The 16,157-nt window shown below is 48.3% G+C and overlaps 1 protein-coding gene across 1 annotated transcript in view; it reads right to left on the bottom strand.

The window, feature by feature from the left end:
• Window positions 1-16,157, bottom strand: part of CAMK2B (calcium/calmodulin-dependent protein kinase II beta) — a 92,777-nt gene that overhangs the window by 76,298 nt on the left and 322 nt on the right. The window lies entirely within an intron of this gene.

The following is a 16,157-nucleotide window of genomic DNA, read 5'->3' as shown; positions in this document are numbered from 1 at the left end:
GATTGGTACAGGTGCCAGTCAGGCTTCTTTCCTCAACCCAGAGAACCCCCAGCACTGCCTGCCTCAAAATTAAGCTCTTCACAAATGAGGGTTCCTGGGCATCACCTCTGTGTGGACACTGCCCTACAGGAGCAGCAGCTCCAGGGCCCACACAAGGGGCCCCACTGTGTGGTTTAAGCTCTCCCTAGAGGGGGCCTCACTGTGTGGTTCAAGTTCCGGTGAGCAGCGCCCACCTGCTCAGCAGGAATCCAGGTCAGTCTACTGCCCATCTCAGGCTGTGGACTTACTTCCGGCCTGGGAACACTAATGTCACTGCCAGGTCACTGTTTTCTCAAGATGGTCTAGAATCTGAAATCAGGGCCCCCCATAAGCAGGGGCTCCCATCTCCTTATTATGCCCATCCCACCTGCAGGCTCAGGGAACCCTTGGAGGGTGACTACACCCCAGCACCAGCTCTCCATCTCTGGGATGGACACAGCCCAGCAGGTGGGGTGACTGGAAAGCAGTCCACACCTCAGGAATATTAGTGAGACTACAGAAGGATCTAGAAGCCAGAAACAGGCCAGAAGGGTGACTGGATCCCCAAACACAACCACAGTAATGCTCCCCACAAAACGCTGAACAGAACTTTCTTCCCAGCGCAGTCTGAGCAGGCACCCCGCAGGGTGACCTTCAAAAGCAGCTCTTCAAAGCCACAGCCACCCCACTAGTTGCAGGGCTGGGCAGTCACCACAGGGACCAGAACTGAATAAAACCCCCATTGGGCTTAAAATTACTGCCAAGACCATAGCAGCTCAGAGAATAAGCAGAACAAGATGTCAGGAAGGGCAACAGCCACTGGAATGTTCCAGCAGCCCCAAACGGAGGCAGGAGTCTCTCCGTCAGACCGGGCATGACCACCTAGCAATCCCACACAGACCCTCCACTCACACCACTGAGACCACGGGAACACAGAAGTTACAACAGAGGACTCGGAGTCTCTTCAATCTATTCCTCCTGCAAGGTGTGTCCCAATGAAAGTGCTGGGAGTTGCTTTGTTTCACATTTCAGCTCAATCTGACTTTATCCCTCCTAAAGTTTTATTGCTGAGGAATTCAAAAGGCTTGTAGAAGTTTAAAAATATCCATGTTTGCCCTACAGATACCTGAGCATCTGACCAGTGAACTGTGTGGCAAGTCTCAGAAAAGAAAAGCAGTAGGTCTCCACAGAACCAACCCATGGGGCCAGAAAGGACCCCATGGAGCCTCTGACCCAATGCCCCCAGGTTACAGAGGGTGCAGCTGAAGCCAGCATGGCAGATCAGGTGAGTGCTGAGTGTTGAGGAGACTGTGTAGCAGGTCCTGAAAAAGGTCCCCTGCATGCACGTTGAGAGCAGGGCTGTTCACAATGGCCAAGAGGTAGACGCAGACTGACAGACAGGGAAGTGCAAGGGCATCCCACCACAATAGAAGAGCAACCAGCCTTAAAAGGAAGAAAACTCCAGCATATGCTACAACAGGGATGAGCTCTGAGGACGTCATGCTACATGAAGTAAACCCATCCCAAGAAGACAAATACCGTGTGGTTCTACTCATGAAGCAGTATGGAGATCAGTCAATTCAGAGAGACGAAAGCAGAAGGAGGAGGGTTGTGGCGCAGGGGGTTCTGGGGGAGGGGTGAGGGTAGGTTAGTGCTGAATGGTGCCAGTTTCAGTTTGGGGAGATGAGAAGGTTCTGGGGCTGCCTGGTGGGGATGGTTGCACAACACTGTGAGTGTGATGAGTGCCACGGAACATACTCTCAGGAGTGGCTTCAATGGTAGATGTTATGTGTGTTTTTACCACAATAGAAAAATAATGTCCTGGGAGGGTAGGCAGCCCTGTCGCTGAGAAAAATGAAAGAAACTGGTGCTTGCAATGCAGTCTGTAATTCTGGCTTTTAAGAAGAGCTCCTCTAAGTGAGCTCTTATACCATGTGATAAGTCAAACTTAACTTCTGCTGACAAACAAAAAATTTAGAGAATAAAAATCCACAAAATCCAAAACGGTAAGTCTGGAGTTACGCAGCAAGCTGCTTCAATGGGCTCAGCACCCCCAGGCACTGGCAGGCGCTGGTCTAGGCTCAACCCTGAGGAAGTCCATCTACTGGACACCTGCCTGCCCACTGTCCTGGGCTGGCCACCAAGAGGCTCCCTCCTGGGTCTGGACAGCATCACCTATCCTGGCCATCCACCCCTGCAGTGCTGAGCTCTGCCATAATGATCACCCGCCCTGGTCCTAGGCTCCCTGCCCAGGCCCCACTGGAGACATACTGCAGCCACTGAAGCCTTCGGACATGGGGTGAGGCATTGGGAGGGTGTGAGATGACTCCGCCATGCATACCCTCGATGGGAAGGCAGCATGTGGCCAGCTCCCTGAAGGCCCTCATCACGAAGAGACTCAGGCTCTAAGAAGTAACCCTGACCCTGTCCAAGGCCACCAGCAGGCACACTCACCAGAGACTGACCCTCACCCACTGGGAAGGGCCTCCCCCGTCACTGTCCTGGCTGCATGGACATCACTGAGCCCAGGTCCCTGGGTCTGCTTGGGTCCCTGGGTCCCTGTGGTCCTGGGCTGCCCACAGACCTGTAGACTGAGCAAAACCTCTGCCAAGTCACAAGCCTTGGCCCAAGCATTCCAGCTGACACTGCACAGCACAGCCTAGTGCTCACAAAGGGGGTTGACAGACTGTACCCCCTGTGGGGGATCAAGGCTGAAGGCCCTCCACATCCAAGATGTGACAGATCCCTTTCCAGGGGACCACCTAGGATGGGGAGACAGGAGAGGATGTGATCCCCAAGTCAGCATCAAGAGAGACCCTTAAGTGAGGGAAGGAAGGAGAAGAGGGATGAGGAGGAGAGGGAAAAGGAAGGAAGTGGGGGGAGGGGCAAATCCCACTGGCAATGTCCACCCAGCGAACTGGACCACACCAGGAAGAGCCTGGAGCAAAAACAAGGAGAGTAAATGCCTCAGCCTGAAGTGGAAAAAAGAGAGATTAACACCCCTCCCACGAGACAGGCTGTCTGGGCAGCCTGCCACCCCGGCAATTGGTCAAGACGAGCATTTGTTCTTGTCGATCAGAAAATAAAAATATCAGCCTAAAAATTCACGCAGCCTGTAGAGGAATTGTGAAAAGCACTGCCTTTGGGGGCAACCACAGTCTGTGCCCCAGAAGTCACACCACAAAGGAAGTGCCACTGCTGACCCAAAATTGAGGGACAGAGTACAGATGGAAGGGACCCTGAGGCCACTCTGCACTGGGGTGCCCCACACTGAGCCCCAGCCTCAGCCCAAAGGGTAACACCAGGGACAGAGTAGGGAGTGAAGACACCTGCCTGGTCTCTGAAAGCAGAAACCCAATGCAAAGTGTAGAGACTCCCGACATGAGTCTCCAGACCCTCATCCAAGCCTGTAGTCCTGCTCCTCTCACAGGCTGGAAGCGGGTGGCAGCCCAGCCCAGAGGGGTCCCCTGAGAACAGAGGGAGGTAGAGAGACTTGGGATCCTGGAAAAAGGGCAGAGGAAAAGAGGAGGGAAGAAGAGGAGTCTGTTGGAGGGGAAACAAGAGCGGAAGCCCTCAGCGGATGGGAGGGCAGCAGCCAGATGTTTTGGAAAAGCAAAACTAGGGGTTCAGCTCCCGACCACCCTCTCTCAGGCCCTCCCAGAACTGACAGTCCTGCTGACAGCATGCCCTTCTCAGCTGCCCTCACCTGTCACCACACCCACTGGGCACACACACACACACACACACATCACCATTTCTGCTCCCCAGGGAAGCCGGGGGCACCTAGGCCCCGCCCATCCAAGCCAGGAAAGGAGACCTTGCCTTTGTGAGACCAGGACCTTCAGAAATGCCCCAGACAGGCCCTCTGGATCTGGTCTACACCATGCTGCTGTGTCCACTCTGAGACTGCTCTGAGCCCCTGCACCAGTCAGAGCCAAGGAACCAGAAAAATGCTAATTTGAGGGAGTAAGGTGGGCTCACCTGACAGGATGAGTCTAAACAGTCACCCCCCAGCCCTGTCATCCTCCACCATCTCTCCCATGCCAGCTTCTGAAGGCCTGACGCCACCCTCTAACTCCCAGCTCAGCTACTTCTGGGCATGGTGGCGGGTGTCCAGTGTGGGGCAGAGCAGATACCGGGCCAAGGGACACAGGAGCCATGGTATTTCAGACACTGTCTTCAGCACCGGCAGTCAACACGGATGACAAGACTGCTTTGTCCATGTTCACTTGTCTGTGAAGACTCGTGCAGTGCACGCTGGCTCAGGGGGTGCCTGGCCAAAGCCACACTTCTGGGTCCCACAGACGAAGGAGGCCAGCCGGCAGGGAGCCGGCAGTCTGCGCTGGAACTGCTGAGCTCACTTCTCAGAAACTGGAGGCTACAGATTTTTTCTGTATAGATTTTACTTATTTTTAAACGTCTTTATTGAGAGATAACTCACACGCCAAACAATTCGCCATTTCAAATGTATAATTCAGTGATTTTTAGTAGATTCCACAATCATACAGTGATTAGCACAATCTAACCTAACAACATTATCATCACCCTCCAAGCACACTTCTTGGAGGGTCACTCCCCCCCCCGCTCCCCACTGAACCCTCAAATCTACTCTCTGTCTCTACAGAGGGGCTTGTTCTAGATTCTCCATATGAATAGAATCATATACCATGTGGCCATGGTCTGACTTGTTTCACTGAGCATAATGTTTTCAGTGTTCATCTATGTGGTAGCAGGTGTCAGCACTGATTAGCACTTCATTTCTTTTTATGACTGAATAATACTCCACTGCATAATGTAACACATTTTCTTTACTCATTCATCAGTTGATGGACATTTACGTTGTTTCTATTTTTTAGCTATTGTGAATAAGATTCCTATAAAAAAGATTCTGTGTGGAGACATTTTGTGGGGGTAGAATGGGGAATGGGATCAAAAACGGGGTGTGGGCAGGGAAGTGCATGGGATTATGGTGATGGCACACGGGTGACTTGGTGATGGGAAACCCGCGGGGATTACAATTGAGATGGAAAAAAAAATGTATAAAATGATGTAAAAATAAACTGTTATAAAATAAAAAAAGATTCTGTGTGGACATATGTTTTCATCTCTCTTAGGTACATATCTAGGAATGGGACATTTTGAAGAACTGCCAACTGATGGTTGGTGGTCCTATTTTACATTCCCACTAGCAATATATGAGGATTCCAGCTCCACATCCTCACCAACTTTTGTTATTGTCTGGCACTTTTAATCCTAATGGAAATGAAGTGGTTTTGATTTGCATTTCCCTGATGACTAATGATGCCATTTGTATACTTCCTTTGGAAAAACATCTGTGTGAGTCTTTTGCCCATTTGTTGATTTGGTCATTTGTCTTTTTATTATAAGGTAGTAAATTTACAAATTATTCTAAATAAAGTTATTTATCAGATGTATGATTTGCAAATATCATCTCCCATTTGGTAGGTTGTCTTCTCACTTTCCTGACATGAAGCAAACATTTTAATGTTGATGAAGGTCAGTTCATCAATTCTTCTTTTGTTGCTTGTACTTTTGGTATTGTATCTAAGAAACCACTGCCTATTGCAAAGTCATGAAGATTTGCTCCCATATTTTCTTCTAAGAATTTATTGTTTTAGCATTTACAGTTGGCTATTTTGATCTACTTTGAAAGAACTTTTGTATCTTGTGTTAGGTAAGGCTCTAACTTCTTTTTTCCTTGCACATGAATATCTAAGTGTCCCTTCATCAAGTGGACCATTTTCTTTCCCCATTGAACTTCCCTTTCATTCTTGCTAAGAAAAGAAAAAATCATTGAACATAAATGTATGGATTTATTCTAGGCCCTAACCCTATTCCACTGATCTATTTGTTTACCTTTATGCCAGTATCTCAGCTGTCTTGATTGCTGTAGCTATGTAGATAGTGTTGAAATCAGGAAATAGAGTATGAGACTTCAAACTGTTCTTTTCCAAGATTGTTTTGGCTATTCTAGGTCTCTGGCATTTCCATATAAATTGTAGACCCAGTTTTCAGTTACTTTTTAAAGACAGCTGATATTCTGATAGGTGTTAAATTGATTATGTAGGTCAATTTGGAGTATACTGCCATCTTAACAGTATTAAGTCTTCCAACCCACAGACATGAGATAGCATTCCATTTATTTAGGTCTTTAAATAATAAGTTGTAGTTTTCAATTATAATTCTTGTACAACTTTTGTTAACTACTAAGTATTTTATTACTTTTTAACCTATTATGAATGGAATTGGCTTTTCTAACCTTATTTTGAGATTGGACACTCCTAGTGTAATGAAACACAATGAGTTTCTGTATCTTGACCTTGTATTTTGAAACTGCTGAATTCATTTTTTAGTTCTAGTAGCTTTTTTAGTAACTTGCTTAGGATATTCTATATACAAGACCATATCAACTGCAATAGAGATATTTTCTTTCCAATCTGAAGTGTTTTATTTCTTTTTCTTGTTAAATGCACTGGTTATAACCTCCTGTACCATATTGAATAGAAGTGGAGTGCAGAAACCTTGGCATGTTCCTATTCTTAGGGAGAAAGCATTCAGTTGTTTGCTATTAACTAATATTAGCTACCACTAACTATGTTAACATCCTCAAGTTGAGCAGGTTCCCATCTATTCCTAGTCTGTTGAGTGTTGTGTTGTTTTTTTTTATCATGAAAAAGCAATAGCTTTTGTCAAGTCCTTGTTCTGAATCTATTGAGATGATATTTATTCCACTAAGATGGTATATCCACTGATTGGTTTTTTGCATGTTAAAACAATTTGTCATTCCTGGGATAAAATCTAACTGTTCGTAATGCATAACCTTTTCTATATAATGCTATATTTGTTTGGCTAGAATTTGTTGAGGATGGTGCAATATTCATAAGGGGTACTAGTCTGTAATTTTCTTCCTTGTGATCCCTTTTGGTATCAAGGTAAAACTGGCTTCATAAAATGAATCAGGAAGAATTCCTTCTTCTGTTTTTTGCAAGAGTTTATAAGACTGGTATTAATTCATCTTTAAATGTTCGATAAAGTTGTCCATTGATGACATTATATCGACCTGGGCTTTTCTTCATGGGAATTTTTTACATTTTTTTTTAAAAGATTTACTTATTTGTTCATATAGAACTGGGGTACAGACAGAAATGAGGAGGGTGAGAGAATTCACCAGGGACAGAGTGGGGAGCAGAACAGGCAGATCGACGAAGTACACTGCTGAGGGGAGCAGCGGACGGGTCAGGAGAGGTCTGCCGCGCCATGTGGTCACCTCCGGGGCAGGCGGGGATCGAACTCATGTGGAAGTGGCTTTAGCTTCTCAGTACTGTGCTTTAACCCGCTGTGCCGCCAGGGAGGGCCGGATTTTTTAAATTTTTAACTTTTTAGTTGCTACAGGTCTATCCAGATTTTCTATTTCCTCTTGAGTCAATTTTAGTAGTTTGTGTCTTTGTAAGAATTTTTTCACTTCATCCACATTATCTAACTTGTAAATGCAGAACTGTTCACAGAATTCTTTGTCATCTATGTGTTTCTGTAGGGTCAGTTGTGACATTCCTTCTTTTGTTCCTGATTTTAGTAAGTGGCAGTTTCTCACCCCTTCTTGGCCTGATCACCCTTTTTGTAATTGCAACCTTCCTCCTAAGTAACACTCCTGAGTTGCCATAACTCTTTCCAACATAGCGATATTAATTCTACCCTATCATATATTGTGTTTGGTATTTCTACTTATTACCTGCCTCCCTACTAGTACAAGTTACCAGTACAAACACATGAGAACAGCTCCTTGACTTAGTTCATTGATATATGCCAAGCACCTGAAAAATGTCTGCCAAACTGTAAACGTGCAGCTAGACTTGCTTAATAAATGAATGAGTCCAAGGAAGAGCGAAAGAAGTGAGAAAAGAAATGTTCACACATCAAAAGTCATAATGATGATGACCTCGAGGTTCTAGACCTATATGCGCAATTTGGTAGCTCTAAGAACTGAAATGTGGCTAGTCCAAATTGAAATATGCCACAAATGTAAAATACACAGCAACAAAATATTTTCAAATGCAAAATAATTTTATAGTGATTAAGTGTTGAAATAATATATTTTTAAAGATTTATTTATTTGTGCATACAGAACTGGGATACAGGCCAGAGGCTTCACCAGAGACAGAGTGGGGAGCAGAACAGGCAGATCGACGAAGTACACTGCTGAGGGGAGCAGCGGGCGGGCCAGAGGAGGTCTGCCACACGATGTGGTCACCTCCGGAGCAGGCGGGAATCGAACTCATGCGAAAGTGGCTTTAGCTTCTCAGTACTGTGCTTTAACCCGCTGCGCCACCAGGGAGGGCCTGAAATAATATTTTTATATACTGGGTTCAATACATATATGGCTGTTCACCTGTTCTTCTCTCTTTTTTTTTTTTATAAGCACCAGAACAAACTTAGCTACACATGTGCAAATGTGGCTCACATTTACAGCTCAACTTGTACTTCTTCAGGACAGCACAGCTCCAGCAATATCACTGAATGTACAGAAAAACAAAGGCCAATTCCAAATGCATGGTGAAGTGAGACTCTTATAGAGCCAAGGGAATGAGAGCCGAGGCACTTGCAGGGACTGTATCTGCACTGCCTACTGGAACCACCACCAAGTACCTCCACTTTGTGTCCTATTCAGCAAGTCCAGAATGGGGTCTCCAGTGTGCATGTGTGGCTGGGAGTCACTGCTCTGATCCCCTACTCTAATGAGATGGGTCCTATTTACCCAGAAAGCCCCTAACAAACAGGCTGGACCAAGCCAATGACTTTGAGAATAAGGCCGTAGCTCAACACTACAACAAAAGCCAGGTATGGGACTTCATTGAGAAATGGGCAAGAATGCTGCAAACCTCTTGGCACCAAGCTCCACCATGTCAAGTACTTAAAATGATGCCAACACCGAGACTGTCCTCTACTTGGTAGCAAGATGGGAAGGACTCAGGCCTGTGTTCAAGGACTGCTTTAGACAACAGGGCTCTCACTTTCCCATAGAACCTGGACAGTCTACTAAGTCTGCTTAATGTTATTCTGTTATTTTTAAAACCATACATATGTGTATGGTGTATACAGATGTGTCCCTGCACGTGCAGACACAGGCCCAAGCCATTTAGCACCTCCCACCTCCACTGTCTGTACAGGGTGGTTATGCCAGCGGTCTGGCAAGCCTGTCACTAAGCCACTCTGTTGGGCACTTACATGTGCTGGGCATGCTTCTGTACCCAAGAATTCAGTATCGGCCGAGACAAAGGAGCTCCTTGCGGGAAAAGGGCACCAACTTGAATGTGCTCGATGACGTGGAGGGCGTTATGCCAAAAGACAAAAGCCTTTCATGCTACATGGTGATGGACAGAGTGTCTCCACCCCTCCACTGAGTGCTCATAAAGTTGGTACAGCAAAGCTGTGTTTTATGTCTTCTTCATAAAAGTGTCCTAAATTTTTGCCCGCCTATTGGGAATCTGTCCCATAACTTAACAAAAGCCTGTGTTTGGCTGAACAAAGAATCATAACAGTATTTTAGGACCAAATGTTCACCAGGAGTCATCGGTTGGAAAAAGGTGGTGGCCCTCTAACTTAGGAGACAAAGGCCACCCACAAAGTTGGCACCTAGTAGCACCATTTCTAACATAAAATAATTTTTCATCTAAATCCATGCAGATTTTTGTATGAATAAAATATAAGTTTCCATGTAATATGCCAATATGATAATTTTTGGAAAACTAAGTTGATACATAATGCATTTTGATGTTTCTACACTAACAAAGTGACATGTAGCTTCGAAAGATGCCTTAAAATAATCAAATCATTCCATTTTTTGTGGGCGACAGAGAAGGAATTAAACTTTTTTGAAAATAATATGTGAAATCACCAGAGAGACCACATGTCTTGTCTTGGACCAGGGAGGTGGCATCAGGGGATGGGAGAAGGGATGAGGTTTTTCCAAGGAACAGACTCCATTTGGTCTCCCCTAGTAAAACCCTTGTTAAATTCCAGAATGGCTCGATATGGGCTCTCTGATGGAGCAAAATAAGGAAATCACTTCTGTTACAATATTTTTGTAGGGAAAAGAAAAGAAAAGAAAATCAGACACTGCACCTCTCTCCCCTAGGCTCTTCGGAGAGTCCCCGAATTAAAAAAGGAAAAGAATGCATTTATTATTAATTATTCCCCAAATTAAAAAAGGAATGTAAAGCACTCGCAGGCTCTTTTCTAAGGAGACCCCTGTGCCTCACCCTGGGCATCCTGCCAGAAACAAAGAGCCTTTGTTCAGCCACAATTGTGTCCTCCAGATAACTCTGGGAGCCCCAATTTCTAACAGAGTGTCCTCTCATCCATCTAGCATGCTTGTTGGAGAGCAAACCTCCATTTTGGGCATTAAAAATATGGCCACCACCATCTCCACACCTCTCTGCTTTAAGAGAACTGGTAGGTCCTTAGTTGTAAGAAAAGACTTACTGACATGGAAAGATCTTCATGAGAAAATGTTGGGAGCAAACAAACAGCAGAGTCACCTAGCTGATGAGTTCATGTGTGTTAGGAAATCATGGATGTGTCTGACATGTACAACTATGTATGAGTGCATTCACATTTCTATCCTGAAAAATGACGCTGAAGTCATTTTTTTTTTCTGGAAAGGATTCTTTCATTCTTACCAGAGTCTCAAAAGGTCCTAACATGCCCCAGATTTGGTTAAGAGTCTCAAGGCTGGGCCTTGGGTGGGCAGCCTTTTCTTGGGAGAGGACACAGGAGAACAGGACGTGGTGGGACAGCTAGAGAGGGTTCCAGTTTTACCTGAAGCCCCTCAACTCACAAAAGGCCAGGGTGGATGAAAGCACTCTGGGAGCTGGGAACGCATTCTCCAGGCCTCTCCTCGTCACTGCCTGCAGAACCCCTCACTGCAGAAGTTTAGAAGTGGGGAGTGAATCACATTTACACACTGTACTTGCACACTAATTTTCTTTACCAGATGATACTGTCTTGGTATTTGTTCAATTAAATGAAATTTCAGGCCTAGTTGGTCCCCAAAGGGGGCAGAGTGTTGGTTGTCATGGAGAGACAACAAAAGGAAATGATGTTTTTATAAAACGGAGCCATGGGGCAGAGCCACAGGGAAAGCACAGGTGAGTGCCCCGAAGCTCAGGTGAGGCCCCAGAAAGCTGGGGTCAGAAGAGATCAGTCAGTGGAGTAACAGTATTTTATTTACCAGGGTCAGAAGAGACCACAAGAGGGCCGTGAGCCAGTCAGTGGAGTAACAGCATATTATTTACCATGTGCTATAATAAATGGCATTTATTATAAAGTAGGATCATGAGCGTCTGAGAGGAGCAGAAAGGTGGAGTCCAGAGGCAAACCGCTTGGCCTCAATCCTGATCACAGGTGGCCTTGGCCAAGGGATGGCGCTTCTCCAAGCCTCAGTCACCTCTTCTATAAACTGGGAATGATCACAATAGCGTTTACACGTTAATGGAATAAGCACCATTTAACTGCTAGCGACTGTTACCAGAAGAGAAAGAGTGCAGGTAGCAAGCGCGAGATATATTCTTAGCTCTCAGCAAAGTAGGTTATGGTATAAAAATACCATTCAATAGTAACTAAACCAGCATCACCTTCATGTGCATCCTGCAGCAACCTCAACATGTGCAACTTCTTCTCTAAATACCCTACATTAAGGAATCGAGGCTCTGGCTCGGGGGACACATAGGGACCCACTAGTTCACTCACTTTTCCCCCAATGTGCAGGAGTGCACACCTCAGCTAGGCCCTGGCGGCGAGACAGCCCCCAGACCTTATTTGTGTGGGGGAGTAGGGGCTACCCAGTGCGTCAAGTGCTGGGGAGAGCCAAAAGCCAGGAAGTGGGATAGGGAGGGGGACAGAAATAAGGAATGGGGGACAAACGAGGGACAGGGGGGAGATGAACTGAGTGTTCATGAGGGGAGAGAAGAGTACTACTGGCAAAGGCCTAAGGCAGGAAGTGACTAGAGTGACTGAGGGTGGGAGACAGCAAGTGGGGTGATTTCTCCTCCACTGAGTCCTCTCCTCCCTGGCAACCTGGCCTCAGCACCCAGGAGACTCAAAAATCGATTTGCTTTGAATTTCCTGGGTTTATCTATTAACTACCTAGCAGACCATTTGCTAGTTGAGAGCATGCTGAGAAAGCATCAAGAGGTTGACAGCAAATCTCCAGCAAGAAAATACACTCTAGAATGGGGGCCACCCTCCACAAACTGGGGTACATTGGATGGAGTCAAGGACACACCAAGGTCAGTCCTGGGCCTAGCCAACATTTAGGGGGAGCCAGAAGGTAGGGGTGCCTGGAGTGGAGATCAGGGCCCTCCTTGTTGCCTGGGCACAGGCAAGTAGCCGACACCCCATGAGCCATGGTTCTGTCTATCAAGCGGGGGCAGAGGCTCTCTTTGACAATTCAAGTGAAATAAAACCCAAAGTTCAATGATGTGCTTTAGACATCACAACAGGAGCCGTGAGCCCCAGTGCCATGCATGGGGAGGGTTCCATGAACCCCAACGTGCTTCATACACGGGGAAGATTCCATGAACCCCAAAGTCTAATATTTCTAGGACATGGATTTCTTTTAGGAAGAACATCTAAAGGAAACGCTTTCCCATTGTGGAAAACTCTTGCACCTGAACAACAAAATCCAAGACTTCTTCCTACCCAACAAACATTACAACCTGCCAGCTAAGCAGGCCAAGCACAGGGGAGGGGCTGGTGGGAGACCGGGGGCTATAGGGACAAGTCTAAAGAGACCCTCACTACTGTGCACCAGCAGACACATGGCAGGATCTGGAGAGCAAAATCTGAGAGCCACCCAGATGTCATCAAGAGGAGCCCTGCCCAAAGAGGATGTGTTCCCACTATAAGCACCACACACCACACAGCAATTAAAGGTCAAATACACATGGATGTCAGGAAGAGTACATGGAGAGAAAAGATAATGTTCAGAATGTGTATGGAAAGTTAAAAGAAAACACACCAAAGAACACTATATATTAGTGGTGGGTACTTACATCTGTGTGTGAAAGGACAGAGGTGGGAAGGATAACTTCCAAGAGCAGGATGGCAATAGGAGGAAAATGGTTATTTTATTTGTAATGTTTTATTTCTTCTATTAAAAAAAAAAAGAACTTAAAGACAAAATGACAAAGAGTAACAGCTTTCAATTCTGGGTAAAAGATACACAACTTGGGTCCTCCCTGGTGGTGCAGTGGGTTAAAGCACAGCACTAGGAAGCTAAAGCTACTTCAGCATGAGTTCGATCCCCACCCTGGAGGTGACCCACACAGTGCAGCAGACCTCTCCTGACTTGCCTGCTGCTCCCCTCAGCAGTGTATCTCGACGATCTGCCTGTTCTGCTCCCCACTCTGCCTCTGGTGAACACTCTCAGTACCCCTGCACCTCTGGCCTGTACCCCAGATCTGTATGCATAAATAAATAAATCTTTAAAAAAAGATACACAACTTTTCATGTTATTGCCCCTGAAGTTTATCACCATTTTAAAAAGCTATCCAACATGAAAATATTGAACTGCATTGCTGCCCGTTTGCGTCGGGCCAGGGTCTGCTTGGCCTGCTGTGTCTGCCTTGAGCCTCTGAGCTCAAACTAGCTCTCCACTCAGGACTTGGTTCACCAAGATGGTGGCCCGGAGCCCTGAGCACTGCCCTGGCAGTCCTGCCCAGCCAGGCAAGAAGAGCAGTGCCCCAGAAAACAGCTCCTCCAGATCCTTGGACCCTAATACCCAGGCCTCCGGGGCAGAGTACAGGTGGGGTGGGGGGCAAGACAGAGAAGGGGGCAGGTCAGGGGGAAACGCCTGCAACCACGTCACTTGGGCAGACTTGGGCCTGCGGCCCAGTCCTTGCCTGGGCAGGGAGCTCAGTGTCTCCTGACTGGTGCCAGGGGTTACAGCTTTAAATAAACTTGGATGTGTGCGCCTAGACCTAGGAAGCAACACCAACTGTGCCCCGAACAGTCAACAACTGGCAACATGGCCACCTGGGTGCCCAGCCCTCTCTCGCACTCCCTGCCATGCTCAGTCCTGCACCTGCTCAGCTGCTCCCTACACAGGGCACCCCAACGGAACTGTGACAGGCCCCTAAGCCTCACTCATGAGCCCGGTGCCTTGGGCTGGGCTGAGCAAAAGCTTTCCTGGTCCGCCAAAGTCAGTTCAACCCCCTGGGCTGTGTTCCCCTCCTCCCTCAGGCCTGAGTTCGCCCCTCCACGTCCAGGCTCCATTCCTCACCCACTCACACGGAGGCCCCAGGCAAGATGCCCTGGCACAGCCTTGTGGCTCAGGTCCTGAAAGACCAAAGGAGGAGCCCGGTCTCCACTAGGGTCTGCCACCCCCTCTCAGCCTCATGGAGGGCAACCCCAAAGACCTCCCATCTCCAGTGTGGTAGCAGCGCTGGGGTAACTAGTCACTGCTGAAACCCAAGACTCGGGGGAGGGCAGGTCAACCTGCCACTGCTGCTGGACTCAGGGGAATTCACACAAAAGTGAAGGCGAGGGCATCAGGGTGAACTTCAGGTGAAAAAATGGGGGGAGGGAGAGGAGGAGACTGCTGTGAGGGTCCGTGTGCTCTGGAGCACAAGCAGAAAGAACACAGAAGTTCCCCTGGAAATGAATGACCTTCCTTCTCTGCTGCCCTCTGTCTTGAAGAACCACCTGCCCCTGCCTCAGGACCCCCAAGCTATATCTCTCTTCCCTTCCTCACAGGAAAGTCCCAGCCAGTCCCTGAAAGCTGCTTTAAGGCCCGTGTCTTGGGGGTCTCAGGGACACACAGTGTGCAAGTGAGACTCATCACACTACTATGCTTTCTGAGTCCACCCAGTCGTGGGGCCAGGCACCCACGAATCCCCACCAGAGGGAAAGGTGTTTCTGGGTCCCCAGGGCCTGGCCTTTGCCCTCACTGAGCCATGGATCTCCTCCATTCCACCTGGCGTCTCACTCCCCAGGCCTGACCCAAATCCTCCTGCACCTGCAGGGAGAATTGGGAAATCAGCACACCCCCACACTCCTCCCAGCTCGGCACCCACAATTATCAATGATCAGCATCCCTCGCCAACACAAGATATCACCACATACATTTTTTTTAGAAAGGGAAAAAAAGACTCTGCTGCTGAATGTGTAAGAGGAAACCTCGCCAGCACCCCCACCACTCTGAGGGATGGCAGGGGATGGAGGGGGATGGAGAGGTGTGGGGGAAGACAGGGATGGCTGGAGGAGGGTGAAAGAGGATGGGGCTCTGGCCAGGCTGGCCCTGGTATTCAGGAGTTCTGAAGTCTGACCCCAGAGGTGCCAGGTGAAACCTTGACTCGCAGAGACCCCAGGTCAGAGAGAAGTCCTCACTCCCCACCCCCACCCTACCCCAGGCAGTCTCGGTGGTCTCTGACACCAGGGGCAAAGCCAGACCACACCACTCATGTCGGTGAGCAGAGTCCAGGAACCACCTGTTCCCTCCTGAGGACATACCTGAAAGCGCCTCCCAAAGCCCCTCCCCACTACCCTCTCCTCAATTATTCTGGCAAATACAACTCAAACTCAAAGACCCTGAAATCAGACGCCCATCTGGCTCCCCCCATCACCTCCTCATCTCCAGCCCAAAGACCTGATCCAAGCTCCCTGATCAGGGACTCTGAAGAGCCCTCAGCTCTTCTGACTCTTCTTTCCAGAAGGATCTAGGGGGAAATCCTCCCGATCCCAGATTCCTAGGGGGACCCACATCAGTGGCTGTTCCCACGCGGTCCAGAGCGCAGAGGGCACCCCGCGCTGAGCTTCTTGGAGACAGGCACAGAGCAGGTTTCACTAACCCCCTCACCCTGCCATCCGGGTGGGGGTGGGGGTGGCTCGGCCCGCGCGGGGGACGACCCCCGCAGGCAGTACTGCCCCCTCCCCCGCGCTCTAGGCCCTGCACCGCCCCCGGGCGCCCCTCCTCTCTGACCTCCCGCCACCAAATGCGTCACGTCTGCCGGGCGCTCCGGGGACACCTGCTGCCGCCCCTACTGCGCGGAGCCCCGCACCCAGAGCCACGGCCACTGGCCGGGCGGCCGCACCGGGCGAAGCTCGGCTGGGCCTCGCGATCC

Source organism: Condylura cristata, unplaced genomic scaffold (assembly GCF_000260355.1).
Source record: "Condylura cristata isolate star-nosed mole 26May11 unplaced genomic scaffold, ConCri1.0 scaffold00004, whole genome shotgun sequence".
Classification (NCBI taxonomy): domain Eukaryota; kingdom Metazoa; phylum Chordata; class Mammalia; order Eulipotyphla; family Talpidae; genus Condylura; species Condylura cristata.
The sequence above is the reverse complement of the archived record's forward strand: the minus strand, read 5'-3'. Positions and strand labels throughout refer to the sequence as shown.